The sequence below is a fragment of the Marmota monax genome, unplaced genomic scaffold (assembly GCF_021218885.2).
Source record: "Marmota monax isolate L192 unplaced genomic scaffold, Marmota_monax_Labrador192_F-V1.1 WCK01_AAM20220418_F8-fsc00080, whole genome shotgun sequence".
Taxonomy (NCBI): domain Eukaryota; kingdom Metazoa; phylum Chordata; class Mammalia; order Rodentia; family Sciuridae; genus Marmota; species Marmota monax.
The window spans coordinates 2,443,925-2,454,910 of record NW_026694750.1 but is presented as its reverse complement, the minus strand read 5'-3'; the positions used below and the strand labels follow the sequence as shown (position 1 = coordinate 2,454,910).

Here is a 10,986-nt window from a genome sequence, read left to right as displayed (position 1 = left end):
TAGCCCGCCACTCCCCAGCTCAGCTTAGAACTTCCCTCTGCTTTCCAACACTCTGGGGCAAACCGCAGATCCTCAGCCACCGCCCAGTTTGTACCCCACCCTTGCCAGTCCCCTCCAGCTCTTGCTGCTGCTCAGGGCCTCCTCCTTGGCCCTTCCCAGTGTGCTCTGGTCAAAGCTCTGTTCAAATGTCCTGACCTCAGAGAGGCTTCCTGGGCCCCAGGGTCCCCCTCAGGCTCTTCCCTATTGTCCCATGCTTCTTTGCAGGCTTATATCTTGTTTTTGTTCTTCACATTTTCTCATCCCCCTGGAGTAGGAAACCCGTAAGGTGGGGTTCTCTCTGCACCCCACGCTCGGCTGTAACCAGCTCAGCGCCTGCACAGCTACACTGGCTGAGTGTTACCAGCGTGACCACCCCAGAGTCCAGTCTCCTGACCCCAAAACTCGGCCCTCCACTTACCCTGCCTTGCCCTCCACAATTCCTTCTTCATGCTGTGGACTAAGGAGATTCTCACAGGAGTCTTTAGAAGGCCAACTTCTGTCACCTGGACTTGGTGCCAGGAGCAGGGCTGTTGATTCATCTAACTTGCACCCAACCCTGGAGACAGACGGGAGGGTAGGAAGGCCAGTACTGTCCTCCTGTGACTCATGGGGAAACTCAGTCTGGAACGACCCCTAGGGTTGCACAGCTGGTAGGTGGCAGGCAGGGATTTGGACCCAGACAGCCTGGGGTTTTCGAGCGTGTGTCTTTCAAAAGACGATAGCTGGATGGACACAATCCAGGGCACTGACCAGGCCTGACCCCCAAGGGCTGTTCCCCTGCGGCTTCCTCTGAGCCATCTAGGTCATTCCGAACCCCTCCGTCCCTGGCCTGGAATCAGGTGCAGGGGCTCCACCCCCACCCCCATCTAGCACCTGAAGCCCTCATCTCATTCTGCAGCCCAGTGCGTACAGCCTGGGGGTGGACACTGCAAGGACCGTGGGTGCTGCTCTGCGCCTGTGTTCTTACACCGTCAAACTTTCCAGGGATGGAGTCCGACCTTGGCTTCACTCCCTAATCCTCTGCTCTGCCCTTTCTTAGCCATCTCCATTGTGTGGTCCAGGGCAGCAGCTTTCTGGTGGTGTTGAAATGCTCTTGACCTCTTGAATTCACGCACGCACGCACGCACGCACACGCACACACACACACGCAGCCTACAAGTGGACTATAACCTATGGGAGTGACGCCCCACGCAACACAGTCTGATGTTTCCTATTCTGTTCTATTATTTTTATTCATTTATTTATTTTTGGCCCTGTGTGAATCCCAGGTCTTTATGTGTCATACGCCACCACTGAGTTATAACCTCGGCTGGCTTCCATTTTACTTTTATTTTATTTATTTACCAGGGATTGAACTCAGGGGCGCTCAGCCACTGAGCCACATCCCCAGCCCTATTTTGTATTTTATTTAGAGACAGGGTCGCATTGAGTTGCTTAGGGTCTCACCACTGTTGAGTCTGGCTTTGAACGCACCATCCTCCTGCCTTGGCCTCTCAGGCCACTGGTATTTCATTTTAGTTTTAAATTCAAACCACTGAATAGATCTGTAGCACAGAAGGTGTCACAGTCTTCTGATGCTGCTGTTGAAAAATGCTGTTCTAGAGCGGAAACACCCCATTCCACCAAGCCCAAAGACCACTCTCTAATAACTAGAGTAATGACGCCAAAACTCATTTGTTCTGGGGACTGAGTCTGTGTCAGGCACTGTTATAGCATTTTGTAGTATTAACCCAGTTGATCCTAGCAACAGTTGAGCATTATTATTATCATCGCCACACTATAGACATGAAAATGGGAGCAGAGAGAGATTTAGGTCCCTTGCCCCGAGTGCCGCAGCACCACAGCGCCCCGCAAGGCAGTGTGGTTCCAGGGAGATGCTCACTCTCCACTGTGAAGCTTCACCACCCTTTTCTGGCCAAAGCAAAAGGCTAAAGACTTACGCTTCTAAGCTGGGTGGAAGGGAAAGCAGAGCGAAGTGGACTTCCTGCCAGGCAGGGCACAAGGGGGCAGGTGTCTGTAGCCCCTCATGAGGGGGCTGAGGAAGGGGACTGGCTCACACTTGTTCCCCTCTGTGCCTGGGTGCTCAGTCTGGCTGCCTTGAGCTAACTCTGCTTGTGGGCACGCGTGGGTAACAGTGCAAGGCTACCAGAGGTTGGGCAAGGACCCTGCTTGTGCATCTGCTGCTAGAAGCTGCGGAAACCAATTGGCTTGGGGGGGAGATGGGGGGGGCAGGGCTCCAGGGACATGGAAAAGAGGCCTGGCTGAGGCCCATCTGCACTGGCCAGCCCCACCCTTTATTGACTGAGGCCTCCATACAATGGGCCCAGTACTTCCCAGCGGGACTCTGCAGAGAAAGGCACCCAGCCCAGGAGTAGCAGTGTGGACCTTCCTAGGGTTAACCTGCCATTTTCCCCTTAGGAGGGCCATAAATTCTCCACCGCATCTAGTTCATTTTATTTACAGTTCAAAGGGAACTTGAGGTGGCTTCCTCCAATACACACATGACAACAGTTAAAAATAGAGTGAGAGAGATCAGAAACCAGAGAGAGGAAGGCAGAAGGCGATTCTATCAGGAACTTGAGGAACGCCGATGACTATAATTGATCGTTAAATTTAGTTTGAGCTTCCTGGCACCCCTGGCAAAGGGGAGGGGCACTCTAAGTCTCTGTGGTTAGGGTCTCAGAAAGAAAGTGTATCAGGTTTTCAGGAAAATGAAACTTCTTAGGAGCTGCAGCTTGGCTTGGTAGTGGAAGGAGTGAGGATCCGGAAGAAGTCGCACGTTTGCTGACTGTGGCAAATGATTCAACCTTCCAGAAACTCAGTTTTCTTGTCCATAAGTTGGGGGTTATGAGATTTAGTGATAAGATTTATTGCTGGGCATGTGGTGCATGCCTGTAACCCCGAAACTCTGGAGGCTGAGCTGAGGCAGGAGAATCAAGTTTAAAGCCCTGTCTTGAAATAAAAATAAAAGGGATGGGGGTATAGCTCTGTGGTAGAGCACCCCTAGGTGCCATAACCGGTATTGAAGAAAAAAAAATCTTACTTTGCTGGGCTGCTGTAGGGGTCAGAGAGGATAATATGTGAAGCACATCTTAGTGAATTCCCCTGGGAGCATCTCAGAAGTAAAAAAAAAGAGCATGATTAAAATTGTCAGAAAATGCATATTCCATGAAGAATTCTTTCGGAAGCTGCAAGTATCCCTCCTGTTTCAAACAAGGAAGTCTGTAAACCAAGGAGCAGTGTAAACTGCAACCTAGCCAAGCAGGGCTGGGGACTAGAGCAAGAACTCTCAGGACAGGCTGCTGGCTTCACCACCACAGTGTGTCTCTGAATTGCCCCCTTTTCTCCTGACTTTTGCCAGGATCTCCTTGGCATGGGGTGGAGACCTCTGCTGAGCCCCTGTCAAGCCCAATTGTCAGAGTCTGCAGGAGGAGGAGGGCTGTGAGCCTCAGAAGTCCAGTGAGTCTGTGGGGGAACAAGGGTCCATGCCTGCAATCCCAAGAATTCTGAAGCTAACACCACTGGCTGGAGCTATCCTGGTCCAAGGCAGCTTGTGGATAAAAGGAGTTCCTCTCCACCCCTCGGGTTCCCCCATGGGTCCACAGGAAAGGTCACGGCTACTTCACTCCCAGCAGATTGAGGAGGGTGGGGTGTTTGAAGCCATGGTGTTACTAAACAATTGCCTGGCTCATGCCCCACCGCATCCTAGAAGGATAGGAGGTCACTTTGATAATCTTGGAGATAGGCTGCCCCCCACGTCCATGCTCTTAGGGACTTTGAGCCCCTCAGGCTCCCTTTCACCCCCTTAGTCCTCTCTTGCCCTGTTGCCCGCGTGGGCACTCTGGGCACTCGGAGGGTTCTTTGGGTGGTGAGAGCTGAGATTACTCCCTCCCCCGCCCTCCAGCTTTCTGGGGGGGGGATCCCTTTTAAAATTCTGCAGTGTGTGAATTTGGAGGTTTTATGGGTTCACAGTTTCTTTTGTATAGAAAGAAAACTTGTTTGGAAGCAGGGCAAGGTGCAGCTTCCAGAGCACCCAGGACGCTGCCCCTCTGGCCTCAGGCCGTGGGGCGGGCCAGGGCGCCAGCGAGGTGCAGGAGGACCTCTTGTTTTTCCTGTTGTAAGCAAAAGGAAACAAAGTGGGAAGTGGAGTGTGCGGGTTGTCAGCCGGCGGGCGGTCCCCACCGCGCCCCGCCTCCTCGCCTAGAGGCGCACTAGCGCTCAGCGCCCTCGCTCCGTGCGGCCGCCGGGCCGAGCCGCCCCAGCTTCTGCCAGCTGCGCCCGACCGGTAAGCGCGCTTCCCTGGCTGCGTCTGGGGAGGTGGGAAGAGGACAGGGACCTGGGGCTTCGGAGGCGGACAGCTGCGCTCTGGACCGCGGGGTCCGCTCGCGGGCAGGTTCCCCGAATGCACAGCTCGTGCGCCCTGAGCCTGGCGTCACCCCAAGACTCTAGAGTCGGGCAGTGGGCACCCTGAGGTTAGGCCGCGGGGACCCTGGCCGGGGCTGCACCGGGAGCACGGAGCGTCCCCTGTGCGACTGCCGAAAGGAGCGCGCGCAGCTCCCCTGCGCCTGTACCGTGCGCCCTGACGAGCCCGACCGCGAGCTCCCCGGCTGGCTTCAGGGTTCCGGCCCGACCTAGGCGCTAGGAGACGGGAAGCGCTCAGCCGAGAATGCCGGTCTCCGAGCGCTTGTGAGCGGGACCTAGCGGCCTCTCCGACTGGAGGCGAGATTCAGGCTGCGCTCCGAGCGGTGTCGCCCAGGTGCGTCCGGCGAGGCGCGGAGGACCGGGCACAACTCCCCTGCGTCCTGGCGCTGCGCTCCCTCCCAGCCTCGAGGAGACAGGATCAGGGCTGGAAAGGGGCTGGGGCCCTGTGAGCAAATACCAGGAGATAGAAATAGAGCTGTCTTCAGCTCACTCAAGAGGCTATGGGTTCTCCCTCCCGAGCGAGGACGCGCGGCCCCTTCCCTCTCCCCGCCCGCCCGCGCAGCTGGCCGCGTTCACGGCAGTGGCGAGTGCGAGATCAGCCACCAGATCTGCGGCTGAGCCCGGGTTACAGCGGCAAAACCGCCTCCAGCTTTGCATTTCCGGACCTTTTTTTTTTTTTAACACTCTTACCCGTAATTCAGTCTGAATGAGACTTAAAAAAAAAAAAGTTTCCTGTTTTTATTTAGGCTTCCTTCTCTGCATCTCATCCTTGAAATCGAGCAAAGGAGCGATGGGGTGACATTCCGTGGGCTGGCGGGGGTGGAGGGGACGAACAGTCGACCGCGCTTTGCCCTGGCCAGGAGATGGGCGTCAGAGAACCAGGAAAGGACTGGTGGGAGGCTCGGGAAAGCGCGTTTCGGAGGGAAAGAGGTGGGGATGTGATTCCCGGGGCCTGGGAGGGATCCCTGGGGCGGTCCACATACTGGGTCATCGCTCGCTGTCCTTGGGATCTGCCCAGTTTGCTAACAGCGCCTGGTGGGTTAAGCAACTTTCACTTGATTCCTGTGTCCCCAGAAGAAGGGACCTTGAGCCCCACCAGACTATCAGGTGGGGCTTCTTCACCCGGGATCCTGAGAAGCCCCATCTGGCAACACCCTCTGGGACTTGGGGCATGGGCCTGCCACTATGTAAAGCGGGTGTGCCTGTATTTTCCTCCCTCGGGATTTTGCAAGAGGAAGGTTCGCTGCTCCAAAGGGACTTGGAAACCCGAGACCCATTCCTCTGTTCTCTTCCAGAACAGCTGGACAGGCCCTGGTGCCTGGCTGGGCCTGGGTGTTCTTGTTAATTGAACGGTATCTTAGGGAGGTTTTCTCCCCAGAGACTTGCCCTTTTATGTTATGTGTTAGCAGTTAAACAACCTTAGGAGCTGAGTGATGTTGTCTCCTTTTTACAGTTGAGGAAAGGAAGGCTTGCAAAGGTTAAATAATTCACTTCTTCAGGCAATTTACAAATAATTGATCCAGAATCCTGTCTCCCAGTGGAGGAGCCCCTGAGGGCAAAGAAAAGATTTGGTCCTGGTAGTTCTCTTGGTGAGGTGCTGGGGAGGCCTGGGGGTCTTCTCAGAGACTCTGCCTGGAGTTACCCCTGATGCTCCCTTGTAAAACCCACATGATTTGATTGATGCTCTAAGTGGGGACCAAGTTTCTTTTGATTTGTGAGTCTGTGAGCAAGTACCAGGAGATAGAAATAGAGCTGTCTTCAGCTCACTCGAGAGCATACGTGCCAACCCCTCAGCAGGCAACTCCATCACTCCTGGAGTTTTGTTGCTTGATATCAGGATTCTGTTGATCTTGGGGAGTGGACTGCCCGCCACATTCTGGGTGGTTTCTCTGTGGTGCTTCCACAAATTCCTCTGCCTAATGGAAGACACTTCGGGGTGCAGAGGGGGAGTGTTCTTACCAGCCATTGCTTGCTCTAGAGACCACCCAGCTTCGTGCCTTCAGAGCCCCTCCCCCCCCCATGCCCACTACTGGAGTTCCAGAAGGAGAGCACTGGCCACACTGCAAACATAGATGTTTCTGGAACTCGGGTTTCAGCTCCAGAGGCACACTGATCTTCCCCTCTACAGGACAAACTGCATTTCTGCAGCTCAGTCCATGCCAAGGAAGAACTCAAAAACATGAGAGGGCACTAAGCTGTGGACTTCAAGCAAGAGAGCTTTATGGACTCTAAGTGTTGGCCCCCAGAGTGTTTACCGATCTCTGGAGCCCGGGGTTGTGCTAAGGGAGACAGGCAGGCAGGGAGGTACCAGCCCCTGAGGGGCTCAGGGGACACAACACTCTACAATAGCCAGCACCTCCAGACCCAGCTGGGTTTTGTGCCTGCAGGGAGTTAGGGGGTGGGAGTGAGGTTGAGGGGTCAGTTCCTGCTTCACCTTGTTTTTCTTCAATTTCACAGTTAAAGGGAGAAGTGAATGTGCAGCTCATGAGGCAATTCCCCTTTGGCTGGCTTATTTTGCTTAGAGAACAGTTCCCTCCCTCCCTGAGGCCAGCTGCTCTATGGGTCTGATGGTGGAGCTCAGGGCCCCAGCAAATGTTTCCTTAATGTGAGACCTTAGAAAAGCTCCTCTATTCCCCCAGTGGACGAGCATGATTCCCACAAGGCCAGTGGAAATCCACCTAACAGCAACCCAGAGGATGGCAGGAGACGGCTTGTTCAGCAGGGAACAAAACATTATCTTTGTGCTGCTGCTAGCATCCTGAGAACAGCCAGCCTGCACGCCTCCCCTCTCTTCTTGTAGTTCACGCTAAAACCCAATGGTCATTCATGTGGCTGCTGGAAATCCCCCGCCATCATATCAGAAATGCTGCTGGTTTCAAGGTGGGGAAAAAACAAAACAAAACAATAAAAACCTGGGACCCTTCCTCTTCATTCTTTGCAGCCCAACTCTGTGCCTTTCTGCCGGACACCCCAAAATATGGTCCACTCTACCCTCCCTGAGGGCCAGCACAGTCCCTGGGGCCAGTTACGTTTCCCTTTCCTGCTGCACATTCTTTCTGCGGCTGCATGAGAACCCTCCTCCCTCTCCTAAAGTAACACCCTCCCACCTGCCTCTGCCAGGCTGCTCCTGGAAATGGGTGCTTTCCAAGGTCACCTGCTTTCTGAGCACAAGGAGAGTTGTGGAAGCCCTGGGTGTGGCAGTTCCAAAGTGGTGTTTCAGGTTTGCTCACAACCCGGGGAAATAACTTCCACTGGGGAAAATGCACAGAGGGTGGCAGGAGAAGCCAGAGGGGAGCAGCCTGCCTGGGATTCAGGTCTTGGAGGGACGCTGCACTCATTTCTTGGAACAAATGATCACACATTTTGTGGCTTAAAACAACAGAAATGTCCTCTCTGATGGTTCCGGAGATCAGAAGTTTGAAATCAAAGTGTCATCAGGAACCCGCCCCTGCCAGGGGCTCTAGGGTCAGGGTTAGGGAGCGATGGGAGCATCCTTCCCCAGCTTCTGGTGGCCCTGGGTGTCCTTGGCCTGTGCTTCACTCCATCTCTGTCTCTGTCCTCACTTAGCCTCATCTTTGTGTCTGTATCTCCTCATGTGTCCCTTATAAGGACACTTGTCCTTGGGTTTCGGGCCCACTTGGATAATCCAGGAGAAATCATCTCAAAATCCTCAGCTTAATTGCATCTCCAAAGACCCTTTTCCCACACAATTATTTTTCCAAATAGTGCACAGGTCCCGTGGGTTAAGACAGGGAGAGGCGAGGGTGGGGACACCCATCGGCCCCCTAGGGATAGAGGGATGTGCTTCTTTCTGCATTTTCTGAGGAAGGTGCTGAGTGTCTCTGCCTGCCTCTGCCTGCCTCTGCCCTGTCCTGACCCTGGGTGACCTTGAACCAGAATTTCAGTCCCCCTGCGGAAGCACTGCCCGGAGCCTTCTTCCCATTCCCCAGCTCTGGGAACAGGCAGCCACCATCCAGGTCAGCTCTGCCAACTGCCGCCCTCCTCCAACCCCCTGGGGTCCCCGCAGCCACCAGACTGCTCTTCCTTCCCCTCGGCCACCTTGGTTTCCCCAGCCCCTTCTCTGTGCAGGGCTGCTTCCCAGCCCAGGGTCACCCACCCTATCTGAGGCCACAGGGCCCCCACATTTTGGGCTGTTCTCTGCTGCACAGCTCCAGGAGAGGTGGGGGCAGGGCCCAGTTCTGCGGCTGTGCCTTGGGAAGTAATTGACTCACTGAACCCGGAAGTAGTTGACTCACTGAACCAGAGGCTTTCATGGGGAGGGCCTGGTGGTGCTTAGAGGTTTGGGGCTCCCCACTCCCATCGTTGAAGCTTGTAGGAGAGAAGGATGAGGACATGGGGAGCCTGAGTGGGGTGAGAGGGGGCTCCAGGGCTCTCTGAGGTGCTGCCTCCATCTTCTGCCTCCCCCCACGGGGACAGCTGCTCAAGTCTGGTTGTAAAACTTGGGATGAGCGGTTTCTTACAGGCAGGGAAGCAAAGTCAGAGCCCTGTTAGTGAAACTTCGTGACATCATTGATGTAGGGGTGGGGGTCATGGGGGCATTGCCACATGGTGTTTGGAGCCAGGACTCGGATTTCTGGGAAATCGACCCAGGGTCACTTGATCACTGAGCCACCTCCCCAGCCCTTTTTAAAATTTTTGAGACAAAGCCTCACTCAATTGCTGGGGCTGGCCTTGAACTTGTGATCCTCCTGCCTCAGCCTCCTGAGCTGCTGGGATTAGGGGTGTGGGCCCTGCGCCCGGCTGGCAATTCTGCGAGGCAGCTAGGCATGTGCTTTTGAGTTGGTTTTCTTCATTTGTCATTGCCTTTCCACACTGGTTCACACCTAGCCACCCTGTCTTGGTGTGTTGTAAGGGTCCCAGAGCAGGGGTGCCATCGTCCCCTCCAGCATCCCCTTTGAGGGAGGTTTGTCTTGCTTCCAGATGCACATACACCACCACTCCCCAAACACTGTAATTGATATTTTCAGGCATGTGGCCTTTCCCATATCCAGGAATCATTGCATCAAAGACATCAAACGTGTTTATGGCTCTTGGAGCTGAGTGGTTTTCCAGAAAGCCTGCGCCAATTTATCCCAGTGACATACAACAGTTTCACAACACCCTTGTCAGCCTCCAATAACACTGAAGGAAATGTTTTGCTAATAGTCCTAAAAGGTAGTAATTTCAAGCATATCTCTTTGATTGCTAATGAGGTTAAATAGCTTTCTTTCTGGTCATGAGCTGGGTGGCGTTGGCTGCCATGTAATGTGGTCGTTAAACCCTGGAGTTGATGGATCCGGAGTTGAACCGGAGCCCTTCAACTTCCTCGCTGTGTGACCTTGAGGGGATTACTTAAGTCCTGATCCTCCGTTTCTTTGTAAAATGAAGCGGATGGGACTTGTTCCTAGGTTTGTCTTGTGCATTTAATGAGATTAAATTAGATAATGTTAACATCGCCCAGCGTGCCGTCCATACCCAGTGCTGAGTGTTCTTGATGTTATCGTCATTTTCACCCTCAAGATACATCATGCTTTAACAAGGAGGACTGGCTTACATGTAAGCCAAAGGGATTTGGATTTAAGCATAGGGATCAATATTTCTGCCTTGGATATAGATGATCCTCGACGAGGAGCTGGCTGACTCTTCTGTCCAATTGCAGTGTGTCCTTGGATGTCTGGCTAGACTTGCTGTGAGCATCCCCGGAGCAAGCAAATGATCCCATGTTGGGGTGATGCACACCTCACAGAGCGGATGGGGAAGGGCTGTGATGGGCCTTTGGGAATCCCAAGGCCCTCACGGGGCCGTTATTCCAGGACCCTGGTTCTCTCTCGCCATAGCATGGAAATGGGAGACAAGACTACTAGGTGGTTGTTGTGGTTGTTTACAGAATTCATCTTAGGGGCTGTTCCACTGATGACATCCACATGCTCCTTCATGCAGTTTGGGAAACTGAGGCAGCCCCATGGATGTCACAGGGATGTCATTTCCGGGGGCGGGACCTAGAGCGACAGCAGCAGTCCCGGTGGCAGCCCTTGATGTCAGCTCCTGGAGCCCCTGAGAGTAAAGTGCTCTCTGCTTTCATCTGCAGTGGGCCTCAGCCGGCCTCAGCGAGGAGCCCGGGCCGGGGCAGGCCTTTGCTCCTCCAGCTGACCTGCTGTTGAGAAGCAAGCTGATGAAACCGGGATCTTGGCCACAAATCAACAATCTTATGAGAAATTTCTTCTAGAGGAAAAAAAAAAATACACAAAAAATACACCAATCCCCCAACTTTCCCCCCTTACCTGTCCATCTCAAAAAAAACCCACTAGAAAAGTTTCTCGTGGGCTGGGGCTACAGCTCAGTTGGTAGAGTGCTTGCTTTGCTTTGCGTGCACAAGGGCCTGGCTTGATCCCCAGCACCAAAAAGAAAAGAAAAAAAAAATGTGTTCAGAGCCAATGGAAGGCTGAGCTCAAAGACCACGCCTCCTGTCTCTGCTGGTTCCTGAGGCAGGAGCAAAGCACCGGGGCATGAGTCTTTTTTCCCTGC

At 54.0% G+C, this 10,986-nt stretch overlaps 1 protein-coding gene across 6 annotated transcripts in view; it reads left to right on the top strand.

The window, feature by feature from the left end:
- The first annotated feature begins 4,191 nt into the window (after positions 1–4,191).
- Positions 4,192–10,986, top strand: part of Pik3cd (phosphatidylinositol-4,5-bisphosphate 3-kinase catalytic subunit delta) — a 49,286-nt gene continuing 42,491 nt past the window's right edge. For 4 of the 6 annotated variants that reach the window (XR_009224931.1, XM_046424527.2, XM_046424522.2 and 1 more), the window contains exon 1: positions 4,194–4,324. The gene's annotated coding sequence lies outside the window, so the exon portion shown is untranslated. Of the gene's footprint in view, positions 4,325–10,986 lie in introns of all 6 variants that reach the window. The other 2 variants (XM_046424524.2, XM_046424526.2) reach the window with 2 other exon arrangements.